General features: G+C 40.8%; 2 protein-coding genes across 10 annotated transcripts in view; one reads left to right on the forward strand and one right to left on the reverse strand.

Moving 5' to 3' along the window:
• The window catches only part of LOC100009083 (carbonic anhydrase 1), a 49851-nt gene that overhangs the window by 15469 nt on the left and 15788 nt on the right, over nucleotides 1–18594 (reverse strand). Inside the window, exons 2-3 of one of the 5 annotated variants that reach the window (XM_089335495.1) lie at nucleotides 14295–14330; nucleotides 9018–9161 (exon numbers count right to left, since the gene is read on the reverse strand). The exons of 1 other annotated variant lie outside the window; for it this stretch is intronic. The gene's annotated coding sequence lies outside the window, so the exon portion shown is untranslated. Of the gene's footprint in view, nucleotides 1–434; nucleotides 509–9017; nucleotides 9162–14294; nucleotides 14331–18594 lie in introns of all 5 variants that reach the window. 3 more of the 5 variants (XM_051844608.3, XM_089335494.1, XM_089335496.1) reach the window with 3 other exon arrangements.
• Nucleotides 1–18594, forward strand: part of CA3 (carbonic anhydrase 3) — a 105878-nt gene that overhangs the window by 9405 nt on the left and 77879 nt on the right. The window lies entirely within an intron of this gene.

Consider the following 18594-nt stretch of genomic DNA (forward strand, 5'->3'; position numbering starts at 1 on the left):
GCACAGCTCCAGCCATTGTGGCCATCTGGGGAGTGAACCATCGGATGGAAGAACTTTCTTTCTCTCTGCTTCTCCTCTCTCTGTATAACTCTGAATTACAAATAAATAAATAAATCTTTATAAAAAAAAAACAAAAAATAAAAAATAAAAATTAAATATGGCTCAATATTTACATACCACATCAAATAATTCTGTCTGAACAAGAGCCTTCTTTTGTAGAGTTCTATTTATAAAGTACAAAGCATTTTCATACTATTTTATTTCACTCTCACACAGAGATCTTATAAAATAATTATCATTTTGTAGTTAAGAGATATTAAACAAATTCACCACAACTAGCAGGAAGCCAAGAAGCCAATACAATTCAGTTGCTTTCTTAACAATACAGATGCTCTTACATCTACTATAGAGTTATAATGGAAAGCCTAGCTTACCTTAAACCTGCTCGGAACATATACGTTAGATTGAGGATGGATGTTGAGATATCACATATGACGTATCATTAACCCTGGCAAATCAAAATTCAAAAATTTCTACTGAAAGCTCATCACTTTGGCAGCATCATCAAGCCAAAAAGCCATAAATTGAACTCATGAGTTAGAGACATATTTATCTCTGCCAAATGCCACACTGGTTGAGCTGTGATGTAGGTGATCCCTCTTTATTCTTTTTTTTTACTATGTTCACAGTTCTTTTAATTTAAATTTAAATTTAAGCCTGGGCCAAGGAGACATCTGTTGAGTGCTCAGAAAGTCCACATGGCTTTTGAGAGGCATAGAAATGCATTAGGATGTGTTGGACTATGGCTAAGTACATACTTTCAGTGTTTTAAGCAAACTCGGAGGAAATGCAACATAAAAATAAGCTTTCAAAATAATTTTCTTTCATGTGATCATAGTTGTACCTCCTTCCACGCTGTACAATTACCTGAGATGCCTCAGTTCCTAAAGGAAGAAGGTGCTCAGGAGGAATTTTACAAGGCTGACTTGGAGAGAGATTGTTTCTTCCTTTGCGACTAAAGCAGTGCAGATGGGGCTGCAGTTCATGAACATTCACAGAGTGGGAAGGGATTCTATGGCTTTAGTACACCCAAGAAGATAGTGTTTAAAAGGGAACCTTTTAAAAAACTAAATTTTAAATTTTTTAATTTGACAAATGATATTGTATGTCTCTATTGTGTACAATATGATGTTTTGAAGTGCATACACACACTGTATGGAGGTTGAATTTACTTAATTAACAATTGCTTTGCCTCACATACTTATTTTTGTGATGAGAGCCCCTAACATCTAGTCTCTGCATTTTTCAAGAATACAAAAGGAATGACATTTAGCCTACTGGTTAAGAGTCTGAGGTTCCACATTGCAGGGCCTGGATTTGATACCCAACTCTGGCTCCAGCTCCTGACTCCAACTTCCTGTTAATGTAGACCTTGGAAGCAGCAGGATATGGCCTCAGTAATCAACTTTCACCCCCCTTCTCTGCCTACCATGGGAGACCTGGATTGAGTTTGCGGTGCCCAGCTTCGCCCGCACCTGGCAGCTGTTATCAGAATTTGGGGAGTTAATCAGTGGATGGGAGCTCCCTCTCTTTCTCTGCCTTGCAAAAAGTTATTAAAAAGGGATATAATTAACCATCATTAACTATAGTAACCTTGCTGTACAAAGATCTCTTGCACTTATTCTTCCTAATTCTTATGGTGTATTCTTTGACTAGCCTGTTCAAACTACTAAGTAAATCAGCGTATTTGAAAAACTCAAATCCTTTTTCATTACATGATTGCATGATGATTCAACACTTGAATGTTTTAACATTCCTATGGAATGATAATTTATCTAAAGTTTTAGATGCAAAATTACTTTGAACCCTAACTCTTGTGACCTTTTATCTTTATTATGTGCCTACAGTGTGCTTGTATAGTTTGATAGGGAGCAAATTAAATAGAGGGAGGATGTAAAATTTAATGAGCACCCATAGTTTAAGTCCTAACACACTCCAATTTACCTTTATTCCTTTTTCTCTTCATAAACTTTGCCTCTCACAGTTTAATATCTATATTAAATCCAAGATGTTTTATCTCACATTTCCTTCTCTTACCTTTGGCCTCCTCCCATTATGTTCTTTAAGGATTGTAATCACTGGACTGCTTTTGCATACCAAGAAGAATTTTAATCAACACAGCCTTTGCTCCTCTAAACTAACAGTTTATTCCCGAAAGCCATCAAATGTGTAAGCACATATGGAAAAGGGCTTTTTGCTTTTCCGGAGAGAAACTATTCTGAATAAATCTGTATGCATTTGAAATTGAATCATGAGCAACAAGATTGATGGAAAAACTATATTTTTAGAAAAGTAATGCACAAGTACATAAATACTCCTGCTAGCTAATTGCTTAATTAGGAACATTAACAAGTATCAAGAATGCTAAAATATTTCCCACAATTATTACATAGAATTATTTCACAATATACTCATGTTAGGGAATGGTAGTGTAAGTTCAAAAAGGACTACTTTATTTATTTATTTATTTATTTATTTATTTATTTATTTTTGACAGGCAGAGTGGATAGTGAGAGAGACAGAGAGAAAGGTCTTCCTTTCTGCCGTTGGTTCACCCTCCAATGGCCACCACGGCTGGCGCACTGCGACCGGTGCACCACGCTGATCCGAAGGCAGGAGCCAGGTACTTATCCTGGTCTCCCCTGGGGTGCAGGGCCCAAGCACTTGGGTCATCCTCCACTGCACTCCATGGCCACAGCAGAGAGCTGGCCTGGAAGAGGGGCAACCGGGACAGAATCCGGTGCCCCGACCGGGACTAGAACCTGGTGTGCCGGCGCCCCTAGGTGGAGGATTAGCCTAGTGAGCCGCGGCGCAGCCTAGGACTACTTTATTTTGAATGGCTTCCATCAGTTGGGTCCTTTAAAATTAAGATCTAATTCAATCCTCATAGTAGACCTAGGGAACAGGTTATTATCTCTCACTTTTCTTTCTTTCTTCTTTTTTTTTTTTTTTTAAGATTTATTGATTTGAAAGTCAGAGTTACACAGATAGAGAAAGAGAGGCAGAGAGAGAGAGAGAGAGAGAAATCTTCCATCCTCTGGTTTACTCCCCAATTGGCTGAAACTGCCAGAGCTGTGCTGATCTGAAGCTGGGAGCCAGGAGCTTCTTCCAGGTCTCCCATGTGGGTACAGGGGTCTGAGAACTTGAGCCATCTTCTACTGCTTTCCCAGGCCATTACAGAGAGCTTAATCAAAAGTGGAGCAACCAGGACTCGAACTGGCGCCTATATGGGATGCTGGCACTGCAGGCTGCAGCTTTACCTGCTATGCCACAGCACTGGTCCCTATCTCTCACTTTTCAAGAGGAAATAACTCAGCTGGCGCCACGGCTCAATAGACTAATCCTTCACCTGTGGCGCCGGCACGCCAGTTTCTAGTCCCGGTCGGGGCACTGGATTCTGTCCTGGTTACCCCCCCTTCCAGGCCAGCTCTCTGCTGTGGCCAGGGAGTGCAGTGGAGGATGGCCCAAGTCCTTGAGCCTTGCACCCACCTGGGAGACCAGGAGAGGCACCTGGCTCCTGGCTTCAGATCAGCGAGGTGTGTAGCGGCCATTGAGTAACACCAATTAACTTTGTTGAAAATCCTTTTAATGCCCTAAAATATTTTTCAAAAAAGCTATCAGTTCCTCAGTATATTACAAAATTTAAAAACCCATTGTTTATCTGATTTTAAATGATAGTTAAGAACCTTAGTGTTTATTATTTTAACTTTTTCTAGTTCCTCACATATTTATTTTTCTCTAATTTATAATGTAATAGTTTAAAATTAAATTGTGAAATCCCATGGAGATAAATTATGAGTTTTAAGTTTAAATTTATAATTAAAAATAATTCTTTAAAACTTTCAAGATAGTCAATAGAAGTGCCCAGAATTTGTTCCTGCTACATGGAAAAGAAACAAAATATCAAATAAATAGCTACATTATAAGATATGCACCCAACACTGGAGCTGAGTAGGACACCAGTAAATGAACTGAAATTCACATAATTGGATTTCACAAGGGAGAGGATAAGAGAAAAGGCACAGAAGCCTATTCAAGGAAATAATAGCTGAAAATTCTTCCATCTGGTGAAAGATATGAACATCTAAATATAGGTCCAAAACACCCCAAACAGACATAACCAGAAACAATTCTTCCTATGACACATAATTGTCAAATTTTCAAAAGTACAACACAAAGCAAGGTTACTTTTAAGGAATCCCCATTACAATAACAGCATAGTTTTCATCAGAAATCTTTCAGCAAAGAGGGAACATAATTATATATTCCATGTTATGGAAGAAAAGAATGTCAGCAAAAAACGCATTATCTAGCAAACTATCTTTCATAAATAAAAGTTTTTCAAGGCAAATGCAGGGAATTCATGATTACCAGATCAACTTTTTAAAAGATGTTTATTTGTGTCCCAAATTCATACAGAAAGAACACAACTACCATTATGAAAATTATGAAAGCATGAAATCCTTTAAAAAAAAAGACCAAGAATATTCAAAATAAAAGAAATTTTGACCAAAAACAATGACAGGACTAAACCATCATTTGCCATTAATAACTTTGAGTGTTAATTAACTAAATTCTGCAATAAAGGCACAGATTAAGTAAAGAACAAAAAGCCAACTGTTAGTGATATGCTGCCTATAAGAAGCTCACTTCAAAAATAAAGACAAACCCTTAATGAAGGTGAAAGGGAGGCAAAAGTTATTCTATGCAAATGTAACAAAAAACGAGCAGGAGTAGCTATATTGCTATCAGACAAACCAAACTTAAAGACAAATACTGGGGCCTGGCATTGTGGCACACCAGGTTAAGCCACAGCTTGTGATGTTGGCATCCCATATGAGCCCCAGTTCAAGGACTGGCTGCTCTACTTCCAATCCAACTTCCTGGTAACTCACCTGGGAAAACAGTAGAAGAGGGGGATGTACTTAGGCCCCTGCCTCCCATGTGGGAGACCCAGATGGAACTGCAGGCTCCTGGCTTTGGCATGGCCCAGCTCTGGTTGTTGTGTCTACTTGTGAAGTGAATCAGCAAATGGAAGATCTCGCTCTCTCTCTTTCTGTATCCTTGCCTCCATGCCCCTGCCCCACTCTGCCTTTTAAATAAATAAATAAATAAATCTTTTTTAAAAAAGACAAAAACTGTAGAAAGAAACAAAGATGATCACAGTATAATGATCAGGATCAACTCAGCAAGAAGAAATGAGGAACATGACTGCGTGTGCACTAAATTCAGAGCACCTGGCTTCATGAAACAACAATGACTACATCTAAAGGGAGAGCTAACTCCAACACGAGGGTGGCTTCCACACCCCATTTGCATTGGTGGGCAGATCATCCAGACAAAAAAGCCAACAAAGTAGTATTAAAGTCAAACTTAACACTCGTGGCTAAATTGACCTAGCAGACATTTACAGAATGTTCCATCAATAACTTCAGAGTACACATAGAGAATTCTCAAGGATAGGCTATATATTAGGCCACAAAGGGTCTCATCAAATAAAAAATGTTGAAATCATATCATGTATCTTTTCTGACCACATGGAATAAAATTAGAACTGAACAACAAATGAAACTAATGAAAATGGAAATACAATACACATCTTTTTAAAAAGATTTACTTATTTATTTGAAAGTCAGAGTAACAAGGAGAGAGAGGGAGGAGAGAGACTATCTTCCATCTGCTGGTTCACTCCTCAGATGGTGGCAGTGGTTGGGGCTGGGGCAGGCAGAAACCAGGAGCCAGGAATTTTGACTGGGTCTCCCACATAGGTGCAGAGGCCCAAGCACTTGAGTCACCCTCTACTACTTTTCCAAGTGCATTGGGAGGGAGTTGGATTGGAAGTGGAGCAGCAGGGACTCTAACTGGTGCCCGTATGGGATGCCAGTGCTGCAGATGGCAGTCTAACCCACTTCTCCACAGTGCCAGCCCCAACACACCAAAATTTCTAGGAGACAGCAAAAGCAATACAGAAAGGGAAGTTTATTTAGTTATTTTTCAGAAGGGAAGTTTACAGCAGTAAAGTACCCATATCAACAAAGAAAGAAAAATGAAAGAAAGAAAAAGAAATTAAGATACCAAATAAACAACCTAACAATGCATCTCAGAAAAACAATAAAAAACGGAAAAACAATAAAAACCAAACCCAAAGCCAGTAGGAGGAAAGAGACACTTAAAGTTGAGCAGAACTAAATGAAATAGAAACTAAAAAAAAAAAAAAGATTAATGAAATGAAGAGTTGGTTTACGAAAAAATAAGTAAAATTTATAACCATTACCTAAATTAAGAAAAAAAGAGCAGATTCCTAATAAAATCAGAGATAAAAAAGAAAGTACTAAAGCTGATACCATAGAAATACAAGAGATCATTAGTAACTATTCTGGACAAATAAATGTGAAAAAATTAGAAAACCTACAAGAAATAGATAAATTCCTGGTTACATATAACTTACCAAAATTGAACCATGAAAATACAGAAAATCTGAACAGTCCAGTAACCAGTGATGAAATTAAATCAATAATAGAAAATCTCCAAAGACCAGTCTAATAGCAAATTACTTCACTGCCATATTGCAACAAACTTTAAAAGAAGAACTAACAGAAATTACCTAACTATTAAAAAAAATGGTTGAATGTAAGGGAACTATTCAGCACTCTGACAAAGCTAAAAATTTCCTTGATCACAAAACCAGACAAGGACACATAAACAAAAAGAAAATTATAAACCAATATCCTTGATGAACAAAGATGCAAAATTTCTCAAAAAATATTAGCAAACTGAATTCAACAATACACATGTGGCATTTATCCCAGGATGTAAGGATGGTTTAACATACACAAATCAATAAACATAATACATCAATAAAAGATAAAAATCATGTGATTATGTCAATAAATGGAGAAAAATGATTCAATAAAATTCAAATCCATTGAAGATAAAATCCTACAACAAATTAGGTATAGAAAGAACATACACCAGCCGAAATCATTTCCTTCATGCTATAGCACCAGACAAAGATGTTCATGTCCATAACCATCTCTAAAACGACATTTTGTGATGATAGGACTTTGACAATTTTTCACCATTGTGTTCTTTTCATCTATAGCATGCGTAGAAAACAGTGGCACTCAATAAATACTTATAGAGAGAAGAATTAAATGGTTTTTAAAACTTAGAAGGGCCAAACGCTCAGAAGAGACTACACCTACACAAATGCAGTTTTCTGAACTCGGAGGTGTTACACACTGGTATGAGGGCATGGGAATGAGCTTTGCTAGAAGTAAACTCATGTTCATATTTGGACTAAGGAAACTAAGCCTTCCTGTCACTGTTCTATTAAGGGAGGAATGAGGTAACCGACTGTGTCTGTCAATCATTGTTGGGAGACTGAGAATGCTGCTGTTTGCCAAGTATCAAAGTTTTTGACACTTTACAAGTATAAAAATCTAAATCTTTAAATCTTAAATCTGAGTTTAAGAAACTCTTAATTGTAATGACTTTTATTACTGTAATTGAAGAAAACGTTCAATATTATATTTCTTGCAGGATATTTTATTTTAAAAAGCAATTCTAAAAACTGCTATTGAGATTTATTAACAACTAAGCCATCTCTAAAAGATAATTTTAATTCACAACATAGAGGTATTTATAGTGTCTTTCAATTTTATAGTTTTAAAAACATTGAATTTTAAATCTGAGGGTATTTCAACAAGTTCATGAAAAATGAAATTAAAATATAAATTTATTTTGGTGAAAAAATTTTGAAATGCATGCATAGCTTCTTTTTTTTTTTTTTTTTTTTTTTGGACAGGCAGAGTGAACAGTGAGAGAGAGAGAGAGAGACAGAGAGAAAGGTCTTCCTTTGCCATTGGTTCACCCTCCAATGGCCGCCGCGGCCGGCGCACTGTGCTGATCCAAAGCCAGGAGCCAGGTGCTACTCCTGGTCTCCCATGGGGTGCAGGGCCCAAGGACTTGGGCCATCCTCCATTGCACTCCCGGGCCACAGCAGAGAGCTGGCCTGGAAGAGGGGCAACCAGGACAGAATCCGGCACCCCGACCAGGACTAGAACTCGGGGTGCCGGCGCCACAGGCGGAGGATTAGCCTATTGTGCCACGGCACCGGCCCATGCATAGCTTTTTAATAAATCACATTTTCCATGAACTTTTTTTTAAAAAAAGATTTATTTACTTGAAAGACAGAGATACAGAGAGAAAAAGAGAGAGAGAGCTAATCATTCATCTGATAGTTCACTCCCCAAATGGCCACAATTGGCCAAAGCCAAGAGTCAGGAGCTTCATCCAGGTCTCCCACATAGGTGCAGGGGCCCAAAGACTTGGGCAATCCTCTGCTGCTTTCCCAGACCATTAACAGGGAGCTGGACTGGAAGAGGAGCAGCCAGGACTAGAACCGGCACCCATATGGGATGCTGGCACTGCAGGTAGAGCCTTTAATCTTCTATGCCACAGTGCTGACCCCACCACAAACATTTTGAAGGCCCATCATTTGCGTGGATATCTAGTTGACTGTTGGGTTTATTGAAATTACTGGTTGCAAGCACTTCAAAATGCTCATGGAAAATGTGTATTATAAAAAATGCATAGTTTTAAAAGTCCTCTCACACTGAAATAAACATCTTTTTTTTTTGTTTTAAGATTTATTTTATTTATTTGAAAGAGTTAAAAAGAGAGAGGTCTTCCATCTGCTGGTTCACTCCCCAGATGGCTGCAACAGCCGGAGTTGTGCCAATCCGACGCCAGGATCCAGGAGCTTCTTCCCAGTCTCCCACGTAGGTGCAGGGGCCCAAGGACTTGGGCCATCTTCTACTGCTATCCCAGGCCATAGCAGAGAGCTGGATCAGAAAAGGAGCAGCTGGGACTAGAACCGGCGCCCATATGGGATGCCGTAACTTCAGGCCAGGGTTTTAACCCTCTGCACCACAACACCAGCCCCATAAACATACCTTTTAATTCCGTTTGTTTCATGAACCATTCCAAGCACTGTTGTAAATTCTGAGAAGACGGTCTGTGAATTTTTAAGCTAATAATTAGGAACCACTTCGTCATGAATTGTTAGCCCGGGAAGGTTAACTGTACCACCCTCATCCCTAAAATGAGAAAATATCGATGTATCTTATCTTTTACAACTAGTTAGAAAATCAATGAGCCCATATGTAACCACTATTAAGCAACATATTTCAATAAAAAAGAAAATAATAAGCACAATACTGTATAAACCACAAATATTGCCCAAGTGTTACTGATAAGCTTCAGAAAGAATTGGATTTTCTCAAATAGATGATTATGTAAAACAAAAATAGTTCAAGTGACTGAAATTCAAATAATTGTTTAACAGATATCTGCTTGCTAGAGATTAAACTAAATACTACATGTAAATATGAAAAGAGGTTAAGTTTTCAAGTGCAAATTTAAGAGAAATGAAGGCCCACTCTATCAGTCATCTTGTCATAATATTTTCACCACCTTTTTGAGGGTCTATCTTCCTAAAGTCATATCAATCCGCTGTTGACTTCTCCCCAAATTTTGTTAGCTTCTAAACTCTTTTATTAAAGACTAGGTTTCTTAAGTCTATTTGCAATTGAATATGTCCTTTCTTAAATGAGTGTTTCATAATGTATAATTTACAGACCACCTGCTTCAGACTCATCTAAGGATGATAGTAAAGCACACAGGTGGGACGGGCATTTGTCTCAGGGGTGAACATGCCGCTTCGGATACCCACGTGCCACATTGGAGTGCCTGGGTCTGAGTCTCCCTGGCTTTTCTCCTGATTCCCGCCTTCTGCTCATGAGCGCCTGGTAGGCTGCAGGTGATAACTTAATTACATGGGGCCCTGCCACTCACGTGGAAGACCTGGATTGAGTTCTGGGATTCTTGCTTTTAGCGTGGCTCAACTCCAGCTGTTGCAGGCATTTGGGGGAGTGAACAGTCACTGGAAGATTTCTCTCTTTCTCTTTCTTTATCTCTCTCTCTACCTCCCTCCTTCTATCCCTGCCTTTCAAATAAATAAATACTTTTTAAAAATTAGGGGCCGGAAGCAGGTAAAGCTTCTGCTTGTGACGCCAGCAACCTATATGGGCACTGGTTCAAGTCCTGGCTTCTCCACTTCTGATCCAGCTCCCTGCTAATGTGCCTGGAGAAGCAATGGAAGATGACCTAAGTCCTTGGGCCCCTGAACCCATATGGGAGAACTGGATGAAGCTCCTGGCTCCTGGCTTTGGCCTGGCTAAGCCCTGACCATTGTGGCCATTTGTGAAGTGAATCAATCTTTCTTTCTTTCTTTCTCTCTCTCTTTCTTTCTTTCTTTCTTTCTTTCTTTCTTTCTTTCTTTCTTTCTTTCTTTCTTTCTTCCTTCCTTCCTTCCTTCCTTCCTTCCTTCCTTCCTTCCTTCCTTCCTTCCTTCCTTCCTTCCTCTCTCTCTCTCTCTCTTTCTTTCTCTCTTTCTTTCAAGATTTTTTATTTATGTATTTGAGAAGTAGAGTTACAGACAGAAAAACCTTCTATTCGCTGGTTCACTCCCCAAATTGGCCACAACAGCTGGAGCTGGGCTGATCTGAGGCCAGGAGCTAGGAGTTGTTCTAAGTCTCCCCATGCAAGTGATGGGGTCCAAGCACTTCTACTGTTTTTCCAGGTCATAAGCAGAGAGCTGGATCAGAAGAGGAGCAGCTGGGACACGAATTGGCACCCATATAGGATGCTGGCACCACAGGTGGAGGCTTAGCTCACTATGCCGCAGTGCTGGTCCCGTAACTCTACCTTTCAAATAAATAAATCTTTAAAAATTTTTAGAGGTGCACATGTGTGTATTTCATTCAATGTGTTACTTCTGTGACATGGCCCTAGCCAATTTAGATGATTAAGAAACATCCCTATTTTTCATTAGTCTTGTTAGAGGTATCTTGAGGCTATTCTCTACCCCTACAATTTATTACCAATGGATACATTTCAGTGAAAGTAGATTTCTGATGAAATCCCCCAAATTTCTATGTGTGAGTAGCAGACAACAAATAGTTACATGACTTTTATGGCTTCAGAAGGGCTGGCTGCAAATAAGGCTTACTAACCAGCAACCTAGGTGAAAAATTCACTCCAAGCAGCCTTTGTTGACATCAGGGCTAATGATCCTTATTGTTGGGTCAGGCATCTGGGTTTAGTGGGGCCTAGGTTTACATGCCACATCATTGCGTTCAAGTACTGGGGTTGTCTCCTTATATGTCTTTTTTTTTAAAAAGATTTATTTATTTATTTGAAAGAGTTACAGAGAGAGAGAGAGAAAGAGAGAGAGGAAGAGAGAGGAAGAGAAAGAGAGGAGAGAGGTCTTCCATCTGCTGGTTCACTCCCCAGATGGCCACAATGGCCAGAGCTGCACTAATCTGAAGCCCAGAGCCAGGAGCTTCTTCCGGGTCTCCCACGTGGGTGCTGGGGCCCAAGGACTTGGGCCGCCTTCTACTACTTTCCCAGGCCATAGCAGAGAGCTGGATTGGAAGTAAAGCAGCCTGGACTAGAACTGGCACCCATATGGGATGCTCCTACTGCAGGCGGCATCTTTACATGCTACGCCACAGCACCGGCCCCCGTATATGTCTTGTCCATACAAGATATATGGGTTCAGTGGCCAGCATTTTGGTGCAGTAGGTTATGTCCCTATTTATAATGCTGGTGTTACATATCATAATGCTGGTTCCAGTCCCAGTTGCTATGTTTCTGACCTGGCTCTCTGGTAATGCACCTGAGAAGGCAGCATAAGATGGCTGGAGTACTTGGGTTCCTTATACCCTTGTGGGAGTCCAGGATGAAATTCCTAGTTGCTGGCTTTCGCCTGGCCCAGAACTGGCTGTTGTAGGCATTTGGGAAGTGAGCCAGCAGATGGAAGATCTCTCTCTCTCTTTCTCTGTTGCTCTGCCTTTCAAATAAAGATAAATAAATAATTAAATAAATAAACCTTAAAAATAGGAGTTTAGCATTTTTTCCTAATCAATTATTACTGTTGATATCACTAATTTTGTGAGTTCAAAATTATTTATAACATCCTATAACAAACCTTCTGCATTGATTTTGCTGCAAATAGCAAAATAGTCACCACTGAAGGTGCTATGTCCTGGTTAGGATGTGAGTAAGCATTCCTATTAAACATTCGATTGTATGAGCAAATTCATTATTTATAGTGAAGTAATGTATAAATATGATGCTTACTGTTTTTCTAAACCAAAATATGAAAGGTAGGCCTAAGAATCTGTGTTTTTAATGACCATTTGCAGGTGCTTTTAAAAAGCGCACTTAGACACTTTTACAATCACTTTTCAAAGACACTGAAGGTTATCCTCCTGACTTGCTTTCATTTAGGAAATACGCTGAATTAATATTCCCTTCAGTAGCCACTTCAAAAGACATCCACTGTGGGGCCAGTGTTGTGGGGCAGCAGGTTAACCTTCCACTTTCAACACTAGCATCCCCATCAGAGTGCTGGTTTGAGTCCGGGTAGTGTCACTTTTGCTAATGAACCTGGGAATGCAGCAGAAGATAGACCAAGTGCCTGGGCCAATGTCACCCATGTGGGAGGCTCTGAGGAAATTCCTGGCTCCTGGTTTCAGCCTTATTCTTCCGTGGCTCTCATGGCCATTTAGGAAGTGAAATCAGGCATCCCATATGGGCACTGGTTTTATCCTGGTTACTCTGCTTCCATTGCAGCTCATTAACGATGTGCCTGGGAAAGCAGAGGAAGATGATCCAAGTGCTTGGGCCCCTTTGTCCATGTGGGAGACCCAGATAGAGTTCCAGGCTCCCAGCTTTGGCCTGGCAGTCCTGGCCTTTGTGGATATTTGGATAGTGAAATGGCAGATGGAAGATTCTCTTGCTCGCTTGCTCCCTCCCTCTTTCTCTGTTTCCCTCTCTCTGTCACTATGCCTTTCAAACAAGTTAATTTTTACCCCAAAAAAGAGTGAACAAAGATATCATTATGTGCAGTCATATCTGCAGTGCTCCTTCAATCTGTAAAAACTTGTTTCATACCTACTTTCAGGTGTTAACATCAACTATAAAATTCTTTGTCTACCTCAATTTCTTTGAGCAAAGCTATTTCTCTACTGTGAATCTGGGTTAATAATAACAATCACTTTAAAGTCTTCTTAAAAAAGAAAATTAGATGGGAGCCAGTGCCGTGGCTCACTTGGCTAATCCTCCACCTGTGGCGCCGGCATCCCATATGGGCGCTAGGTTTTAGTCCTGGCTGCTCCTCTTCCAGTCCAGCTCTCTGCTGTGGCCCGGGAGGGCAGTGGAGGATGGCCCAAGTGCTTGGGCACCTGCACCCATGTGGGAGACCAGGAGGAAGTACCTGGCTCCTGGCTTTGGATTGGCACAGCGCTTGCCGTGGCGGCCATTTGGGGGGTGAACCAATGGAAGGAAGACCCTTCTCTCTGTCTCTCTCTCACTGTCTAACTCTGTCAAATAAATTAAAAAATATTAAAAAAAAAAGGAAATAAAAAAGAGAATTAGAGACAAAGCCACATACCAGCTATATAGTGATATCTTTTGCTTATTACTGAGTATACTACTAATAAGGAAAAAGTGGGTGGGCTGTAGTTGAGTAGGTTGAGTGAATGCAGCTGAGAGTTGAGGAGGACAAAGCCTTAGGTCAGAGCTTCCAAGCTTTGCATGGTGAAGCCTGTTAGCTTTGAAACTGCAGGACCTAAACCTCACTTGGGCTTTTTCCAAGAAATAGTGAAGAATACATATAATGATTACAGGTGCTTTTCAAGAATTTCTTTCTTTTAGAATAGTTCCAGATAATGGAGACGTTTGTTATCCTTGTAAAAGTCAGATCTGATTTATAATTTTTTTTTTTTTTGACAGGCAGAGTGGACAGTGAGAGAGAGAGACAGAGAGAGAAAGGTCTTCCTTTTGCCGTTGGTTCACCCTCCAATGACCGCCGCAGCTGGCGCGCTGCGGCCGGCGCACCGCGCTGATCCGATGGCAGGAGCCAGGAGCCAGGTGCTTTTCCTGGTCTCCCATGGGGTGCAGGGCCCAAGCACCTGGGCCATCCTCCACTGCGCTCCCTGGCCACAGCAGAGGGCTGGCCTGGAAGAGGGGCAACCGGGACAGAATCCGGCGCCCCGACCGGGACTAGAACCCGGTGTGCCGGCGCCGCTAGGCGGAGGATTAGCCTAGTGAGCCGCGGCGCCGGCCTGATTTATAATTTTTAAGAAATCTAAATATAAACCTACCACATGATCCAGCCATCCCACTCCTGGGAATTTACCCTAGGGGAATGAAATCAGAAAATAAAAGAGTTATCTGCACCCCTATGTTTATTGTTTATTCACAATAGCCAAGACATGGAGTCAACCCAAATGCCCATCAACTGTAGACCAGATAAAGAAATTACGGGATATGTACACCTTGAAATGCTACTCAGTGGTAAAAAATAAATGATATCCAGTCATTCGCAACAAAATGGATGAATATGGATAACATCATGCTTAGTGAAATAAGCCAGTCCCAAAGGGACAAATAACATATTTTCTCCCTGACCTGTGATAACTAATAGAGCACCTAAAAGGTAATCTATAGAAGTAAAATTCACACTTTGAGAAGCAATGATTTGAACAGCCCTTGCCTTGACTATTGAGAAATAGTTTTTTTAATGCTATTTGTTGAAATCTTTACTCAACATAGAGTAAGCATTATGTATATAAAGTCAATTGAAAACAGATCTCAGTAAAAAATATTGGGATTAAGGGAGGAGGAAGAGGAGTGGAAGGGTGGGCATGGTGGGAGGAATCACCATGTTACTAAAGTTGTAATTATGAAGTGTATTAAGTTTATAACTGTAAAACTGTATAGTTCTGTACATTCCTATGGCCTTACTTCTAAGGGTATTGTTTAAAAACTTGCCATGAGACCCCAACTCTCCTTAAGCTGGGTGGTAAAAATACCATCTTTTTTTTTTTTAAGATTTTATTTATTTATTTGAGAGGTAGAGTTACAGACAGTGAGAGGGAGAGACAGAGAAAGGTCCTCCCTCCGCTGATTCGCTCCCCAAATGGCTACAACGTCCGGATCCAAAGTCAGGAGCCAGGAGCTTCTTCCAGGTCTCCCATGTGGGTGCAGGGTCCCAGGGACTCAGGCCATCTTCTACTGCTTTCCCAGGCCACAGCAGAGAGTTGGATTGGAAGAGGAGCAGCCAGGACCAGAACTGGTGCCCATATGGGATGCCGGTGCCACAAGTGGAGGATTAACCTATTGTGCCACGGCGCCAGCCCAAAAATACCATCTTAAATGTTAAAGTGATTTACTAAATAAAAGCTTTCTATAAAAAAAATTTTAAAAATAAAAAAATGTTAAAGTAGTCATATGGATAGAATTGAGTGTCTGGTAATAATTATTATTAGAATTAAAAAGGAGTGAATGCTCCAACACGGAAGCAGTCCACATAGACTCATAGAATGACAATTGCTGTAAGTAGCATTGTGACCTCAGAATCAGTCCTTAAGCCCTTCTGGTCTGAATGAAAAGCCCATGAGGGCATTTCAGGCATGGAAAGCCAAGACACTGTGGCAAATATATGTCCTATATTAAGGACCTCAGTGGGTGAGACCCTAGTAGAAAGAAGTGGTCATCAAAGAAGGAGGTACTTTTCTCTGAAGGGAGGAGAGAATTTCCATTTTGCTTATGGCCCTGTCTAAATACTGACAGAGTTTGTGGATTCAAAATGCTCCCATAGCCTAGGCAGTTCATGCCAAGAACAGCCCTTATCTTGACTGTTAAGGAACAGTGTTTTTTTTGTGTGTGTGCAAACTGTTGAACACTTTACTTAGTATAGAGTTGGTCTTCTGTGCATAAAGTTAATCAAAAATGGATCTTAGTGGAGAATGGGACTGGGAATGGGAGAAGGAGGAGGATGAGGGGTGGGAGTGTGGGTGGGGGGCAGATATGGTGGGAAGAATCCCTATATTCCTAAAGTTGTATTTATGAAATGCATGAAGTTTGTATTCTTTAAATAAAAGATTTCTTTGGGGGAAAAAAAGAAGTCTGTAGAGCAAATATCTGTATCTCTGTTTCAAAATAAAGAGGTTTTTGCAGAGGAGGAAGATAAGTCACTTATGCAAAGTCAGATGTAAGCATTAGATGTAAGTCAAGTCTTCAAACTCTGTTGGGAATTGTCTCATTTATGACAAATTACCAAATGAAACAAACAACAGCTTTTCTTTCATTCTTTTTTTGCTATCACAATAGAGTTTAATCAAAAGGGCTGCTATTATCTCAAAGTCACTGTAGTCTCCCTAAATAGATCCCGTAGTAGCTACCTAGACAAACTTGGTCTGGTCCCTGGGTTAGGTGGTAGGGAGAGGGCTATTATCTCTCCGGAATGAATGTGTACAGTGGTTTTTCATATTAGCATAGACTGCCCCTGGCTGTGGCGCTATCACATATATTCCTGCTGAAGCTCCCTCACTGGCCACTCCTCCTTTGTTTCTGTGAAGAACCCAAGCTGCAGATGGCTTCAGTTTCATAAGTGTAAGATAGTGGATGAGCACACCTTTCCACAATTCCATGAAAATCTACTATATTTCTTCCAGTCCTAAGGACAATGAATCAGAGCACAGGGTGGGGCAGAATAGGTCCTCCTTCCCTCCAAGAAAAGAAGGAAAAACTCAAATCAATAAATTTATATTTGTGTAACTTATTAACAGTGACCTACACAGGAAGAACGCACAAGGCTTCTCCTGTGGTTTTTAGGACTACTTCAGCCTCTGGCATCTGAAAACATGGAGAGCCCTCCAGTGACTACGAAGCTGTGACTTCAAAGGCCCTGGACTTCAAACCTCCAGGGTAACCAGTGAAAAGGTCCAGAATGAAAGGTCTCTTCCCCTTACACTTAGTTGACCTGGCCCTTTGGTGAAGTTCCTTAATAGTAATACTTGGCCCTTGCAATTGGTTTTCATTCCTTTAAGACTGTCCCAGATTCTGACTTTAACTAGTTGGTAAAGTTCCACATAACCTTTGTGCAACTGCCTGAAGTTACAAAGTAAGGGAATGACGCTTTGGCAACTGCCTTGGTTTTCCATCATCACCCAGGAGGCACTTTGGAACTGGTCTGGTGAGAAAGAACTCCAGGAAAAACACTTTCCCAGGTTCATTTCAATAATGCTTTTAAAATGGATACCCTGGGAGCCCAACAGTGACCTAAAGGCCCTATTGGCTAAAAAAGCAAGCTCCAGGTAGAGTGCAGTTTTGTTTTTTTTTTTTTTAATTTTTGACAGGCAGAGTGGACAGTGAGAGAGAGAGACAGAGAGAGAAAGGTCTTCCTTTGCCGTTGGTTCACCCTCCAATGGCCGCCGCTGCAGCCGGCGCACCGTGCTGATCCGATGGCAGGAGCCAGGAGCCAGGTGCTTTTCCTGGTCTCCCATGGGGTGCAGGGCCCAAGCACCTGGGCCTTCCTCCACTGCACTCCCTGGCCATAGCAGAGAGCTGGCCTGGAAGAGGGGCAACCGGGACAGAATCCGGCGCCCCAACCGGGACTAGAACCCGGTGTGCCGGCGCCGCAAGGTGGAGGATTAGCCTATTGAGCCACGGCGCCGGCCTAGAGTGCAGTTTTTGAGTGTTGGCTTTTTAGAATAAATAGAACTGATTTTATGCAGTGATTTGATCTGGGGAAGATGAATTCCTGGCAATATTCTCAGTTCCTCCTGTTAATAATTCCTAGGGTGCTAGCTAGCCAGGCCTCATGCCTGATGTTCTTACAATGTGGTCTTTTGTTGCTCCAGTCACAGGCTCCAAGAGTTCTCGTAAAGTGCCCAGCAGAATTAGACAGAATTTTATTGTGTGGCTGCTTGCAGCTGGCACCAGCTGTTGCTATACTTTATTATTTTATTTAATTTTTGTGTGTTAAGTTTGTGTTTCTAGCCTTCCCCTCACTTCTGACACTACATATATAGTGCTAAGTTGTTTGCTGGTGAATGTGACATTATTAGTAAAGGGTCATGGATTCTTCCAAGAGAGAATTGGCTATTTTCATAAAACCACTTTCAGGTGTGGAGCTGACTGTTAATATAATGTTGGTTAATGTAATGTTTTTGAAAGGATCATTTTGACTTTGGAATCAGAGGTAACAAATAAAACTTCACTAAGGATTCAAAACCCTGGAATGTAAAGTTGGAGTGGTAAAGAAGAAACAAATTGCCTTTTAGCAGCAGCTGGTTTGAAAAAAAAAAAAAAACAAAGAAATGGTGTCTTTTCATAGATCAAATATTGACAGCAATGTTCTGGCATGATGGACATGCCTTCTGTGTGAGATGAGTGTGACATCCACTCAAAAAACAGCCCACATGGGAAAGAAATGCCAACGATAATAGAAGTGACCTTTTAGTGCCTTGGCCATTGGCATTGCCCGAGGGTAATCCTAGATCACCCGTTTTTCCATTTGGATGTAATGGAGACTGACAGGGCAGGTGTCCTGCCTAAATCAATTGATTTATGGTCAGCTTTCAGCCTCTTTCCTACTTGCCTCTTCCAGCTCTTTTC

Source organism: Oryctolagus cuniculus, chromosome 6 (genome assembly GCF_051225735.1).
Source record: "Oryctolagus cuniculus isolate XC-2025 breed Fujian yellow rabbit chromosome 6, ASM5122573v1, whole genome shotgun sequence".
Classification (NCBI taxonomy): domain Eukaryota; kingdom Metazoa; phylum Chordata; class Mammalia; order Lagomorpha; family Leporidae; genus Oryctolagus; species Oryctolagus cuniculus.